Here is a 14,068-nt window from a genome sequence, read left to right as displayed (position 1 = left end):
AAAAAAAAAAAAAAAAAAAAAAAAAAAAAAGAAAAAAATATATCCGATGATATGTGTAGTTTGGCAATTTAGTCCGATTGATTCACGCTTCATGAGCCTTTACGTAATAGTTTGCTCGCGCTTTTCCTACGCGTTCTACGAGAAAGCTGGGGTCTTACGTACGGAACAGCGAATACATCTCGTTATGCTACCATTAAGTTTGTGTACGACGAACAAACAAACGCTTCGCAAGAGACCTCGTTAATCTTACGGTAACAAAGCTGTACAAGCATCCTGATGTCGAGGAGAAACGGAAGTCATCCCTATATATATTAAGGTCGAGCAGGGTAAGCGGAGAACGAAATACAAAGATTGTTTCGCGCGAAGAGACCGCGTCGAGGCGTAATAAAATAAATAGGCGCGGGAGAACTCTAGCGCTCCTTTCACTCTGCACAAGACCAACCGAGAAAAAGAAAGGAAGGGAAACAAAAAAAAAAAAAAAAAGGAAAACGACGAAACAGCACCGCTTCTGTCTGTATTTCTGCTATCGCGCGAGATTGTCACAAAGCACGGGAATAAACGCATCAGTCGCCACGTATCCCCTTGGTATTTATTTTAAAACGTAATTTACGTGAACTGGAAAGGCAAACGCTATTCACGCTGTGCCCGTAATATATTGTTTTTTCTTACAGCGCCATGAAAGAACTTGGGCATCACTGACTAACGGCGAGAATTGCCTTTGTCTTTCGCGAAGACAAAAGCTTTCGAGTGACAGCCAAGAAGATGTACGGGGTGTCCGTAAAGTCTCTTTACAATTTCAAAAATTTATCGCAAAGGCAAATGAAAAGACAGATAAGTGGATATTATTACAAAATGAGACGTGTATATTTAAGTTTTTTTTTTTTTTTTTTGCCTCATTTAATACACCTCTATATGGGCACCATTAATTGTACGTCAAGACGTTACTTGATTTCTTACACGATCGATGTTTTCCTCAGATGTTGTTGATCGTTCACTCCTCCCTTCGATAGAACACTGTCCCTGTCTCTATAAATTTCTTGTGCCATGCGCGAATTGATGAACGTACCTGAAATACAATGTGATAAAAACCTCGATAACCACTGATTACGTGGAACAAATCTGACGAAAATATCTCATCAGTCGCCTTTGTAATAAATTTTTGAAATTGTAAAGAGACTTTACGGACAGCCAGTAGTTTTAAAGCATTATTCATGAGATTCGCGAAAGAGTTTTATCGGTGCTGTCAGTGTATCAGATGACTAATCTTTCACGTATCGATCATCAGATAGTATTCGCCAGACAGAAATTGAGTTTGCTACGATTCGAAGAGTCATGGTGGTTCGGGACGGCAGTGTTTGCGAAAGATCAAGTCTACTAGAAGGGAAATAATTTGACGCCGAGTCCAAATCGTATTTAAATTTCACACGAGGTTTGATCGGTCCCGGAACGATAGTGACACTCCCTTGAGGGGCAAAGTCGAGCATCGATCAGCGGCAGAAACGTAGCTTCGAGTTTCAGAACCAACACGGTTAACTTAATCCAACACGCGTTTGTACTTGGTGAAAGCAATTTAACGACAGCGTTTGATTTTAACAAACCATCCTTTGCCAAAAGTAACACGAGAAATAGATCGGGTTCAGCTTTATTCTTGTTTCTCTTTATTATTTATTATCAGAGAATATTTACGTAAGTTCGATCGTAGAATTTGCTCGATAAAAAGTCTCGACGAAAACAGGCAAATAAACGTTCAAACAAAACGGAGTTCATCAAATATAAAAGTGAAAGTTTCTCTGCCGGCAGAGCATATAATTTATTCAAAATGTTAAAAAAGTTCTCAATATTTGTTGGCAAATACTGACGCTGAGTGCCATTCAGCGAATACAAAAAATTGGATTTTTAATTAAATGTTCTAAAATAACTTGTTCCCATGGAACTTTTATATCTGTCTTTGTTATATAGATTCTCTGTTCCGTGAGAATATTATTCAAAAGTGTTCTCTCCATAAAAGTTCCACAGAAGCAGATAGTTTTTCATACGAAATACACACGTTCGAATGGAATTTTTTTTGAAAACGAAAAGAATTTGTTAATTTCGATCTCTGTTTTATTATTATTATTATTTATCCGTATTCTTCATTCTTAAAGTACAACTGCCTCACTGTCGAATAAAAAGTAGAAATGAGTAAAAATATAACAATCCATTTTTATGGCAATAATATGCAGTTTCATTGTATAATATCGATCATTTTGATGACAACAAAAGAAATAAGCAAAAGCAAAGTTTCGGTATAAAAAAAAAATATTCAATTACCTAATAGATAACCACGAAAATCTTCTTTCCCGAAATGTTTGCGGATCGATTTTCGAAATTGTACGACGGATAAAGATGAAGGTGACAACAATAACATTCGCCGGCGTTATCGCTCGCTGAGCATATATTTTGAAAGGAAACGAAACCAAAGAGGACACGCTCGCGAGACCGCGAAGTCTTTTGAGCGAAGCTTTTAAAGTACAAACGGGAATAAGAGGCACGAGTTTCCTTCAGTTTCCCACCGCTTTCCAGCGATACTCTCGTTTCGCGTAATAGAGGCTTGAAAGATGGTTTCCAGTTGTCCTGAAGTTGCGCGAAGGAATGCCCGCGTTTAAAATTGAAACGCCAACTTTAAATTAAAAATCAACCGTCTCCTCTTAAAACCGCGAAATCCCTCCTTATTTGCTTGTCCTGGAAATACCATCCGTGTTGACGCGGCCGTTCGTGAAGCATTGAAAAAACAGCGAGGGAGCCTCGGCAAATATTTGCCACGGGTGGACGACTCACGAGTGACCGCGTTCTAATTAAAAAACACTTCCTACTTGCGGTTTGATTCTCGACGAACGGAAAGATACACATTCGAGATTTCAGAGGATTCGAAAGGGGTTTACGTTAACGTGTCCAGTCAGAAATACGTCTTCGGCGCACTGGAGAAGTTCTCAACGAACGAGCCACGAAAGAGGCGATACGTAAACTATCTCTGCCCGAGTAAACTCGATGTAAAGCCGTTCCATAGACGAGAGAGTCGCAGGGCCATATACAAAGTTTTCCTAGACGAGAGAATTTGATAGAGACGTGCTACACTCGATCGTGGCCGGAGTACAAAGATTCGTCTGTTGCGAGAAATCGACGCCGAGCTGATATTTTCGTCGTTTCTTGCGCGCGTTCCGCTTGAAACGAAGGAGGCAAACGAAAGAGAGGCACTGCGGTGTATGTAAATCATAGGAACACACGACGCGATCGAAGAAGAAGAAGAAGAAGAAGAAGACTAAAGAATAAAACCAAGGAACTCCCTGGTAAATTCTCTAATCGATATCGTCGGCACGAGCCTGGTCGAATTACCGTTTCCGGGACAATAAAACTGTTTGCGGAGAATTTCCTTTCGGAGTTCAACCGCGAGAATCGCAAATTATTTCGTGTCCCGCGCCCACAGGTTTAATCCGAGCCTGGCAAAAAGTCCAGGTTTTAAAGGTCGAACTGAAATCATTTTCTACATATCGGAGCACAGTAAACACTCGGTCCTTCCATTGGCAATGACAATTATATTTATAACGAAATTCGAGGCGGAAACCCGGCAAGATTTAACCCCTTACGGTGGCAACTGGTTCGCGGACCATAACGAGTGACCGTACCGTATACAATAATTCGTCACTTTCTTTTGAACTCGTCGGCATGATATCAATGGATAGAAATTATCGAGAAGTAATAAATTTATTATATGTCTTGCCTATTTTGTTTTACTGAAATATATAATTTTGCTTATATAATATATTATAACATAACCTATGTTATGCCTAATATAACCCATATTCTAGTTAAGTACATTGACATTTAGTGTTATTATTGTTAAATTATATTAGAGATCAAAGCTGTATTAACTTTTAAATAAAACAAAATTGTCAACAATGTCAGAAAACGACATTACTTGTAGATATCCTTGACCACTTGCGCTGGCAACTGATTGCGGACCATAACGAGTGACCGTATCGTATACAATAATTCATCGCTTTCTTTTTTTTTTTTTTGAACTCGTCGGTATGATATCAATGGATAGAAATTATTGAGAAGTAATAAATTTATTATTTGTCTTGCCTATTTTGTTTTACTTAAATATATAATTTTACTTATAATATGCTATAATATATAATATATAGTATATAACATAACCTATATTATGCCCAATATAACCCATATTCTAGTTAAGTATATTGACATTTAGTGTTATTATTGTTAAATTATATTAGAGATCAAAGCTGTATTAACTTTCAAATAAAATAAAATTGTCTACAGTGTCAGAAAACGACATTACTTGTAGGTGTCCTTGACCACTTGCGCTAGCAACTGATTGCGGACCATAACGAATGACCGTATACAATAATTCGTTGATTTCTTTTTCTTTTTGAACTCGTCGGTATGATATCAATGGATAGAAATTATCGAAAAGCAATAAATTTATTATATGTCTTGCCTATTTTGTTTTTACTTAAATATATAATTTTACTTATAATTTGCTATAATATATAATATATTATAACATAACCTATGTTATCCCCAATATAACCCATATTCTAGTTAAATATATTGACATTTAGTGTTATTATTGTTAAATTTTATTACAGATCAAAGCTGTATTAACTTTCAAATAAAATAAAATTGTCTACAGTGTCAGAAAACGACATTACTTGTAGATATCCTTGTCCACTTGCGCTAGCAACTGATTGCGGACCATAACGAATGACCGTATACAATAATTCGTCGATTTCTTTTTCTTTTTGAACTCGTCGGTATGATATCAATGGATAGAAATTATCGAGAAGTAATAAATTTATTATTTGTCTTGCCTATTTTGTTTTACTTAAATATATAATTTTACTTGTAATATGCTATAATATATAATATATAATATATTACATAACCTATGTTATGCCCAATATAACCCATATTCTAGTTAAGTACATTGACATTTAGTGTTATTATTGTTAAATTTTATTACAGATCAAAGCTGTATTAACTTTCAAATAAAATAAAATTGTCTACAGTGTCAGAAAACGACATTATTTGTAGGTGTCCTTGACCACTTGCGCTGGCAACTGATTGCGGACCATAACGAATGACCGTATACAATAATTCGTCGATTTCTTTTTCTTTTTGAACTCGTCGGTATGATATCAATGGATAGAAATTATCGAGAAGCAATAAATTTATTATTTGTCTTGCCTATTTTGTTTTACTTAAATATATAATTTTACTTATAATATGCTATAATATATAATATATAATATATAACATAACCTATGTTATGCCCAATATAACCCATATTCTAGTTAAGTGCATTGACATTTAGTGTTTTTATTGTTAAATTATATTATAGATCAAAGCTGTATTAACTTCTAAATAAAACAAAATTGTCAACAATGTCAGAAAACGACATTACTTGTAGATATCCTTGACCACTTGCGCTGGCAACGTATTGCGGACCATAATGAGTGACCGTACCGTATACAATAATTCGTCGCTTTCTTTTTTTTTTTTTTTTGAACTCGTCAGTATGACATCACTGGATAGAAATCATTAAGAGGTAATAAACTTTGCCTGGGTTGCATTTAAACATACACGAAACTGAGAAAATGTTGCAATTTGGGACAAGAAATTTTCGACGTGCGTGGCACGTCATTCCAGCGTAAGAAATTAATCGATGGTATCTCCCTTCTCTCTCGAGTTCTTAGGTTCGGGCGCGGAAAGAACGTGCAGCCAGTTGATTGCGATAAGGAATTCCAGCCTGTAAATCTGTGGAAATTCCGGAACGGCGGCCGACGATCTCGACTAGCCGACGAGAGGATCGGTTTCCCTCCCGTGGGTGTGTTTATCTAGCGGGTGTGCCCGCTGAATCCAACGGCGGGCAAGCAGCAGGCCGAGGCCTTATCTTCTATCGGGGATTCCTCAGGGTTCCCAGAGGCCACGGGTTGGCCAACGGCCAAAATGGTAATGCAAAGCTCCACTGCCACGGCCGTAGTTCACGAATCACATTTCTCAGTATTCACTTTTCACTCTCCTGTTTGCTCCTTTTCCTTCTGGCCCAACATCTGGAGCGAAAGAGAGAGAGAGAGAGAGAGAGAGAGAGAGAGAGAAGAAGAAGAAGAAGGACAGAAATAAAAAGAGGCTCGCGAGCCGAGAGGGATAAAAAGGCACGAACATATTCAGGAAGTTGGTTCATTCGGTTCGGTCAGTAGCGCGGTAAAAAGCAACGTTTTCATCAGGTTAATCATACCGTGGAATGCTGCACGTCTGCTAAAGTCGCGCATCGTAGTCAATACACCGAGCCGGCAAGCACATTAGCGTGATCGATTCCGCGGTTGGGCATGATCGGACCCGTTGCTTTTGCGTTTCTCGTTTTAACCGCCTCGATGTTTCTGGATAATTATCCTGCCACGCACGCTACTTCCGGAATATGCTCCTTTGCGTAGCATCGAACATGCAAGCAGCGTTACCTATCAAACACGGAACAAGTCGCTTATCCTTATTAGGATGCGTTTTAGCTTTTCAACCTGAAAGATGCAAAAGGGAAAAATCGGATATTGATGTTAACCTCTTGTCCTGGAATGACGTATCACGCACGTCGAGAATTTTTTGTTGCAAAATTGCAATATTTTCTCAGTTATTTTCAAGTAAAACAAATAATATATTATAGAAAAACAAGTAATACATTTAAGTAAAACAAACAATAAATTTATTTACCTCTCAATAAATTTTTATCCGGTGATGTACCGACGAGCTCGGAAAGAAAGCGACGAATTATTGTGTACAGTTCCCTCGTTATGGTCCGCAATCAGTTGGCCAGCGCAAGTGGTTGAAAACAACTACAAAAAGAAACAAAATGGCGCGGCTCTTTCTTTACACGTGAAAGTTAATGCACCGCTAAAGCCGTGTTGGCCGCGAGAAGCATTTTTCAATCTCCGAGGAATAAAAATAAGCCGGGCATTTCACTATTTAATTCATACCCTGTTCATGCTGCCATCAATGAATTAACTTTAAACTTCCATGCCGCGGCGGATGCATTTCCACTTCAGATTGAAAGCCGCGGCGAGAAGCGCACGCACTGCATACAATGCCATTTAACGGTTTGAAATATAAAGGACGAAATGGAATTTCATTATTACCGAATTCGCTTCAAATAGGAACTTCACCGAGTACTTGCCTCAGTGATGTTTCCGCGTAACAGCGAAATCGTTCGCGAAAATAGACAGCGTTGGAAAAATGCATCGAATGTCCTCTGCAATTTCTATCCTCGCCTTCGTACAATGCGTATTGATTAAATCCGAAACACCGGTACATACCGTGGCTTCCATTGAAAATTATTGTTCGCAACGCCTTTTTCACGTAACAGCGGAACAAACTCGAACGTCGTGCCACTGTATTCATATTGGCAGTATTTAAGGAATCCGTTTTCGATATCGTTGATTTTCACGTCACTCTTCCAACGTTATCCTCGACAAATAAAGCTGGGCGTGACAAAGTAAAGAACCGTGCTCGGCTTTCCGGCAGAGAATTTTTCTCACTTTCTTTGTACATACGTGCATCCCGGAACCAAAAGATAGCACGCTCTATATTTTCTTATATGTTACATGATGTATCGTGGAGAGAATGCGTGGATTATCACAGCAGTATCCTTGGGCGTCGATCTCATGCGTAATATTTTGATTGTCATTACCAGCAGAAACGTATTAAGTGCGTTATATATTGACACGATAAATAAATAAATTTGCAAAAATGGATCGTGGGAAAAAGTTAAATTCAGCTGAAATTAAACGAAGAACATTATTCTATGACAAAAATAGCCAAAACATTTATCATACTCGTTTCTTTCGTTTCCATTTATTGTTTTTCACGAAATGTACTATAATTTGGACCCGCCATATTTCTATTTTTTTTTAATAATATTTTATTTCATATTATTTTAATTTAATTTTATTTTATTTTAAGAATAATTTTTTTAAATTTTATTTTAATAATACAATTATTTTAATTTAATTCAATTTTATTTTAATAACACAAAATTTATTGCAAAATGTTTGTAATTTACGTTACTTGGACGCTGAACAGTACAAAATAATGCATGTAAGAAAATTTTTATAAAAAGAAATCTGATAATTTGCAGAGTGTTAACACGTGCCCCTGAAGAATATTCACGGAGAATTAAATTTCGACGATACACAACGAGCGTCAGTCGTAAATAGCGCAACGTTCGTTCGCGTCGCTGCGAAAGGGCGTGTACCGGAGGTGAAAAATCGGGCTTGAATGGATGGACAATCGATTGCGGTGTGTGCATGACGTCGTGTGCGAGCAAGTAAGATCAGCGAAATGGGACATAGCCGTGCTGGAAAGAAGCGGGAGGGTCGAACCTCTAGGCGACGAACGGCCAGACTGAGTTTCGGGTTTTAGGATTGAAACACGGAGTTTTAACCGAGGATAGCGTGTTTCCAGATACGTAACATATATAACTGCGCGAGCGTGTACGTAGGTTCAGCGAGGGCTGGCAGATGTATCTTGGCACGAAACCAAAGCTCTAATGTTATCCGGCAAACGAGAAGAGAGAACTGCTTGCGGACGAACGGCAAGTAAGGTATGGCGAAATTATTGTTACTCAAGAATTTACTGCTTAACAACAGCTAGCTGGTGTCGACGGATTAGACAGCAACTTTCCTTCCTGTTTTGTTCCCTCTGTCACATTTCTTGCCGCGACCTGCCATTCCTTCTATGAGTCCCGCAAGGGACTATCTATCTTCTCCTTGTAGAGCAGCCTCGTTCTCCAGCGCGAGTTTATTAGAATTTCATTCAGTGGTCGTAACATTTCGCCCTGTCGTTAACGTCCAACTGCGAAACGCTCGAAAGAATGTTCACGAACGTGGCAATTAAATAAATGAAGCCCACTGCCATAAACGAGTTCCTTGCAGTTTCAAGTTTCCACCGTGTTGCGAGTACTCCCCTGTTCGCGGTATAAAATTTTCAAGACGTTTCCATCTTGGAATGTTTTCCATGTTTTCGGTTCCTCGGCTCCTCTTTCGCTCGCATTATTTTATCGTCTTCCCCGTTTCTATCTCCCTGTCGCAATCGTTCCGAAAGTTTTACCATACCAAAAGTCTGAATTGTCTCAGGGATAGGTTATTTTTCGCCCCTGGTGGAGCACGTAAGGATAAAAGAAACTGTCACTGGCGATCTCTCTGGTGCTGGATAAAGCGATCGTACGAACACCATCTTTCATCGCGAAATGGAAAAACAGATTCGTCAATAAAGAGACCATCGATATCTCTGATTGTTTCCTTCGAACATTTCTATTTCCATTTTTTTTTTTTTTTTTTTTTTTTTTTTTTTCGAGTGAAAAGTATGTTTGCATTCCTATAGTTGTCTTACGAATTCTTGTTTAATAACAATTGTGAAAAGCTACTGGAGAAAAATTAATATTCTACGAGAAACGAGTTTGTTAGGTGAAAGATATATATACGATTCCGCCGTAATTTCTCGTTATTCGGGGAAATATTTGAAATAAGACTTGTTCTACCTCGATAAGGACATTTTATAATGTCGCTAGATTTGTCTAGATGTTTCAGATATTTCACGGTCACCTCTATCTTCTTAAATGGAATTTTTTCCTCTTTACGCATTAATCGATGCAATTCGAAAAGGTATAAATAAATGTCGAAGTATTATTAATCCGGGAGATATTTTTAATTTTACAAAATTAGTAAAAATTATAGTTTTAATTTTATAAAATCTGTACATGAGAGAATACAAGAATACTTATCGTATTTCATACGACATATTTACAAATAAATTCGATTTTTATTAATTCATGGATAGAAAAATGTACAATATGATTCTATTAAAAAAAAGAAAAAAAAATAGAAGTGATCTTGAAGTCATTAGAAGAATGTTCCACTCGAAACATAATAAATCCTGCTTGAAATATTTTTTACAATAACGAATACGTTTGGAGAGAATTGTCCGTAAAAGTTCAAATGGAACACTCGTTATATTCGCATTTCGATCGATAGTCAAATCCCTTCTTCCCCAAATTTATTTCATTTTCATCGAGATAGCGATAAGCGGCCGATTCAGAGCGATATAAAGGGTAGTAAAGAAGTTGAAACAAGAGAAGTTCTGAGAATTATCAGCAAACAGCAGACGAGTAACGGAGCTGCGGGTCAATTTTCTTGAAATATTTAGATTCCGAGCGAGCGAGCGAGCGGCAATTACAATCCGAGTCAGTTACGGTTCGTGAAAAGTTGTCTGCCGATTGGCAAGTTTATAAGACACACTCGCGCCGATGAGTTAGACGATGAGCATTACGAAAGTTAAATGAGAATGAGTTAGGCTGGCAACAAAGCGATAAGCTCCGAGTTTCGACTGGTTCTTGAATCATGCCGATAATAACACACCCGTTCTCTGCGAATCTTCTAAAATTCGATGCCCTCCTCGTAAACCACGGAACCTCGAACACCGAATGGATGAACAAACGAGTATCCACTCGCGCAAACGCTATTATTCATTACGGTTCGGATATTTTCCGACAAATGAAATTACGGGCAAGTTGACGGGAAGTCGATCGCGTGTAATCCAACTTCCTTGAAATAATAATCGTTACGTGAAATCACGAACTAACGTAGCGGTTTGACGTGGTTTATTGAATCATTTTCATGTCAATTACAGTGGAACGCGAACGGCCAACTTGAACCATCGTCTGCCGAAAGTGTTTTGCAATCTGCGAGTTTCTTACTTCTGAATCTGGCGTGTCACGTACTCGGGAAATATGTCGTTGAAGCTTTCGTTGTGCTTCTATGTAAATGTGTTCACCGGAAAAGAGCTTCCCGGAGGCGTTGACGCAACTTTCTCTGGATACATATCTCGCTATCGGCGATAAAGATCGTCCAACGAGATTCCTTCTTGTTTGAATTTTCTTATTACTAGATATACACGGTGTCCGTAAAGTGTTTTCACAATTTCAGAAATTTATCACAACGGCAAATGAAAAGACAGGTAAGTGGAAATTATTACAAAATGAGACGTATATATTTAAGTTTTTTCTGTCTTATTTAATATACCTTTATATGGGTACCATTAGTTGCACAAAACACATCAAGATGATACTCGATACGATTTCTTACGAGATCGATGATTTCCTCAGATATTCTTGGTCGTCCACTTTTCCTTTTATCGAATGTTGTCTCTGTCTCCATAAATTTCTGTGCCCGAATTAATAGACGTGACGGTGGATCTCTTTCATACTTAGTTCTGAAGTTTCGCTGAATCTGCAGATCCAATTTGGTTTCAATAAACCATGATACACACTGTGCCTTCTCTTGAGGAGTGGCCATTTTGTATGGGATTCATTTAATAGTATCTAATTTGTCGACAGGGTACCTGAAATGCAATGTGATAAAAACTTTGATAACCACTGAGTACATGGAACAAATCTGACGAAGATATCTCATCAATTGTCTTTGTAATAAATTTTTGAAATTATAAAGAGACTTTACGGACACTCACACGAGGTTATGTTAAAGATATCGTGTATCGAACAAAGGTATGGGACCTCACTTGATGAGGGTATGCTGCAGCGAACATGGCAAGAAATCGAGTACCGTATTGACGTGCTTCGTCCAACTAACGAGGCAAAAAAAGTTCAATACGTACGTCCCATTTTGTAATAATTTCCACTCACCTGTCTTTCCATTTGTCTTTGTAATAAATTTTTGAAATTGTAAAGAGACTTTATGAATACCCTGTATTACTTCGTCCGGCACTGTAACTTCAAGTTGAACTTCAAGTTCTTGAATCATTGATCGTAGACCGCGGCGATCGAAAGAGCGAAACCAGTAAAAATCGATGGCGATCGGGCAGGAGAAGGTGATCGGAAATTCTATTAATATTCATCAACTATTCGAAATACCCTGAACTTTAATTATCCTCGAGGGCTAGCCAACCCTATCTTCGCCCCTAAGTAAAGCGAAATAGAACGTTGAATTAAGTAAGACACGATAAAGCGGTCGTTAAGAATTAACGAGCCGCGGTCTGTACGATGGCCGATCGCCGAGGCAATTTTCAATTGGCTTACGAATCGATTCCGCGAGCACAGTTATCACGGTTCAAAAAATCTTGCTCCCTTTCACGGGGAACAGGTGGAATAAAACGTTCTCAAAATTGCCGTTTGTCCGCGTCTTTCGATTACCGAGCACGGCGCGAGTAGCTTCGTTACGCAGCGCCATTACACGGCGGCAATTCAACCGTCCCGTCCTCTTATTTTCCATGCAGTGCGCCGGCACGAATTGGATTTTTACCAACGAGGAAGTAGGCTGAAGAAGAGAAGAAAAGGGTGGTGGGAGAAAGGAGAGGATGAAAGAGAGTCGGAGCGTGAGTTGAAGGGATAGCGGTAGATTCAAGGCGACCGCTGCCTCGAATCGAATAACAGAGCTACCCTCGGTCTGCTGCCTCCTCGCCGGAATAATAAGGACTCCATTCTCTCGAGATCGAGAAAATCGATCGCACCCTATCACGTCCATCGCGCATTATTGCCGCCGTCTGTTTCCGACAACTCTCCCCCATCCACGCCTGATTGTGGTAACGCTTGACAGACCTACCCTCCCGGTAGGTGTTGCCTTTGGTACCTACCGTTTGCGATCGTGTTCGTATCTTTCGGCTACCCTTCAACCTTTCCAGACGCGATCCAACAGAGGAAAAAAAAAAAAAAAGAAGAAAGGAAAACAGACCACACTCGCAAGAATAACACACTCCCCCTCGATGAAATTACCTCTTTCACTCTGTGACTATCGAAAACTGTCCGTTTCTCTTAGCGAGAAAGTTTTGTTCACACAGCTCCGTTTATTAGGTACTCTCGCTGATCAAAGAGCAAAGTTGAGCGGGGGAGTTTCTTTCGTTGGTAATTGTTTGTAAGTTTGCAAGAATTCCTGCTACCAAGCGAATTAACAAACTGTGCGAAGAAATAGATACGTAGCGGTATATCGTATAATATATTTACTGTATGGAACTGTACAGAGTGTTTCACATTTCGCGAGATGTTTGCAACAATGTTGTGAGAAGAAAGTTGTAAATCAAAATTTAATTGTATCGAGTGTGTTATATTCCAAATTTTAAAAATATTCTATGTATATACTCTGAACTACACTTGAATTTTATAAATGGAACTATGCGAAGAAATAGATATGTAGCGGTATATCGTATAATATATTTACTGTATGGAACTGTACAGAGTGTTTCACGAGATTTTTTTAAGATGTTTGCAACAATGTTGTGAGAAGAAAGTTGTAAACCAAAATTTAATTGCATCGAGTGTGTTATATTCCAAATTTTAAAGATATTCTATGTATATACTCTGAACTACACTTGAATTTTATAAATGGAACTATGCGAAGAAATAGATATGTAGCGGTATAATATATTTACTGTATGGAATTGTACAGAGTGTTTCGTGAGATTTTTTTGAGATGTTTTGCAACAATGTTGTGAGAAGAACGTTGTAAACCAAAATTTAATTGTATCGAGTGTGTTATATTCCAAATTTTAAAAATATTCTATGTATATACTCTGAACTACATTTGAATTTTATAAATGGAACTATGCGAAGAAATAGATATGTAGCGGTATATCGTATAATATATTTACTGTATGGAACTGTACAGAGTGTTTCGCGAGATTTTTTTAAGATGTTTTGCAACAATGTTGTGAGAAGAACGTTGTGAACCAAAATTTAATTGCATCGAGTGTGTTATATTCCAAATTTTAAAAATATTCTATGTATATACTCTGAACTACACTTGAATTTTATAAATGGAACTATGCGAGGAAATAGATATGTATATCGTATAATATATTTACTGTATGGAACTGTACAGAGTGTTTCGCGAGATTTTTTTGAGATGTTTTGCAACAATGTTGTGAGAAGAACGTTGTGAACCAAAATTTAATTGTATCGAGTGTGTTGTATTGAAAGTTTAAAAAATATTCTATGTATATACTCTGAACTACA

General features: G+C 38.0%; 1 long non-coding RNA gene across 1 annotated transcript in view; it reads right to left on the bottom strand.

Annotated features, from left to right (window-relative positions):
- LOC122529120 overlaps nucleotides 1-14,068 on the bottom strand; it is a 25,548-nt gene extending 11,480 nt beyond the window's left edge. Inside the window, exons 1-2 of the long non-coding RNA XR_006306754.1 lie at nucleotides 14,058-14,068; nucleotides 2,457-2,469 (exon numbers count right to left, since the gene is read on the bottom strand). This is a non-coding gene — a long non-coding RNA (uncharacterized LOC122529120). The remainder of the gene's footprint in view (nucleotides 1-2,456; nucleotides 2,470-14,057) is intronic.

The sequence above is a fragment of the Frieseomelitta varia genome, unplaced genomic scaffold (genome assembly GCF_011392965.1).
Source record: "Frieseomelitta varia isolate USP_RPSP 00005682 unplaced genomic scaffold, Fvar_1.2 scaffold_279, whole genome shotgun sequence".
Taxonomy (NCBI): domain Eukaryota; kingdom Metazoa; phylum Arthropoda; class Insecta; order Hymenoptera; family Apidae; genus Frieseomelitta; species Frieseomelitta varia.
Note: the sequence above shows the minus strand (reverse complement) of the source record. Positions and strands in the feature narration are given on the sequence as shown.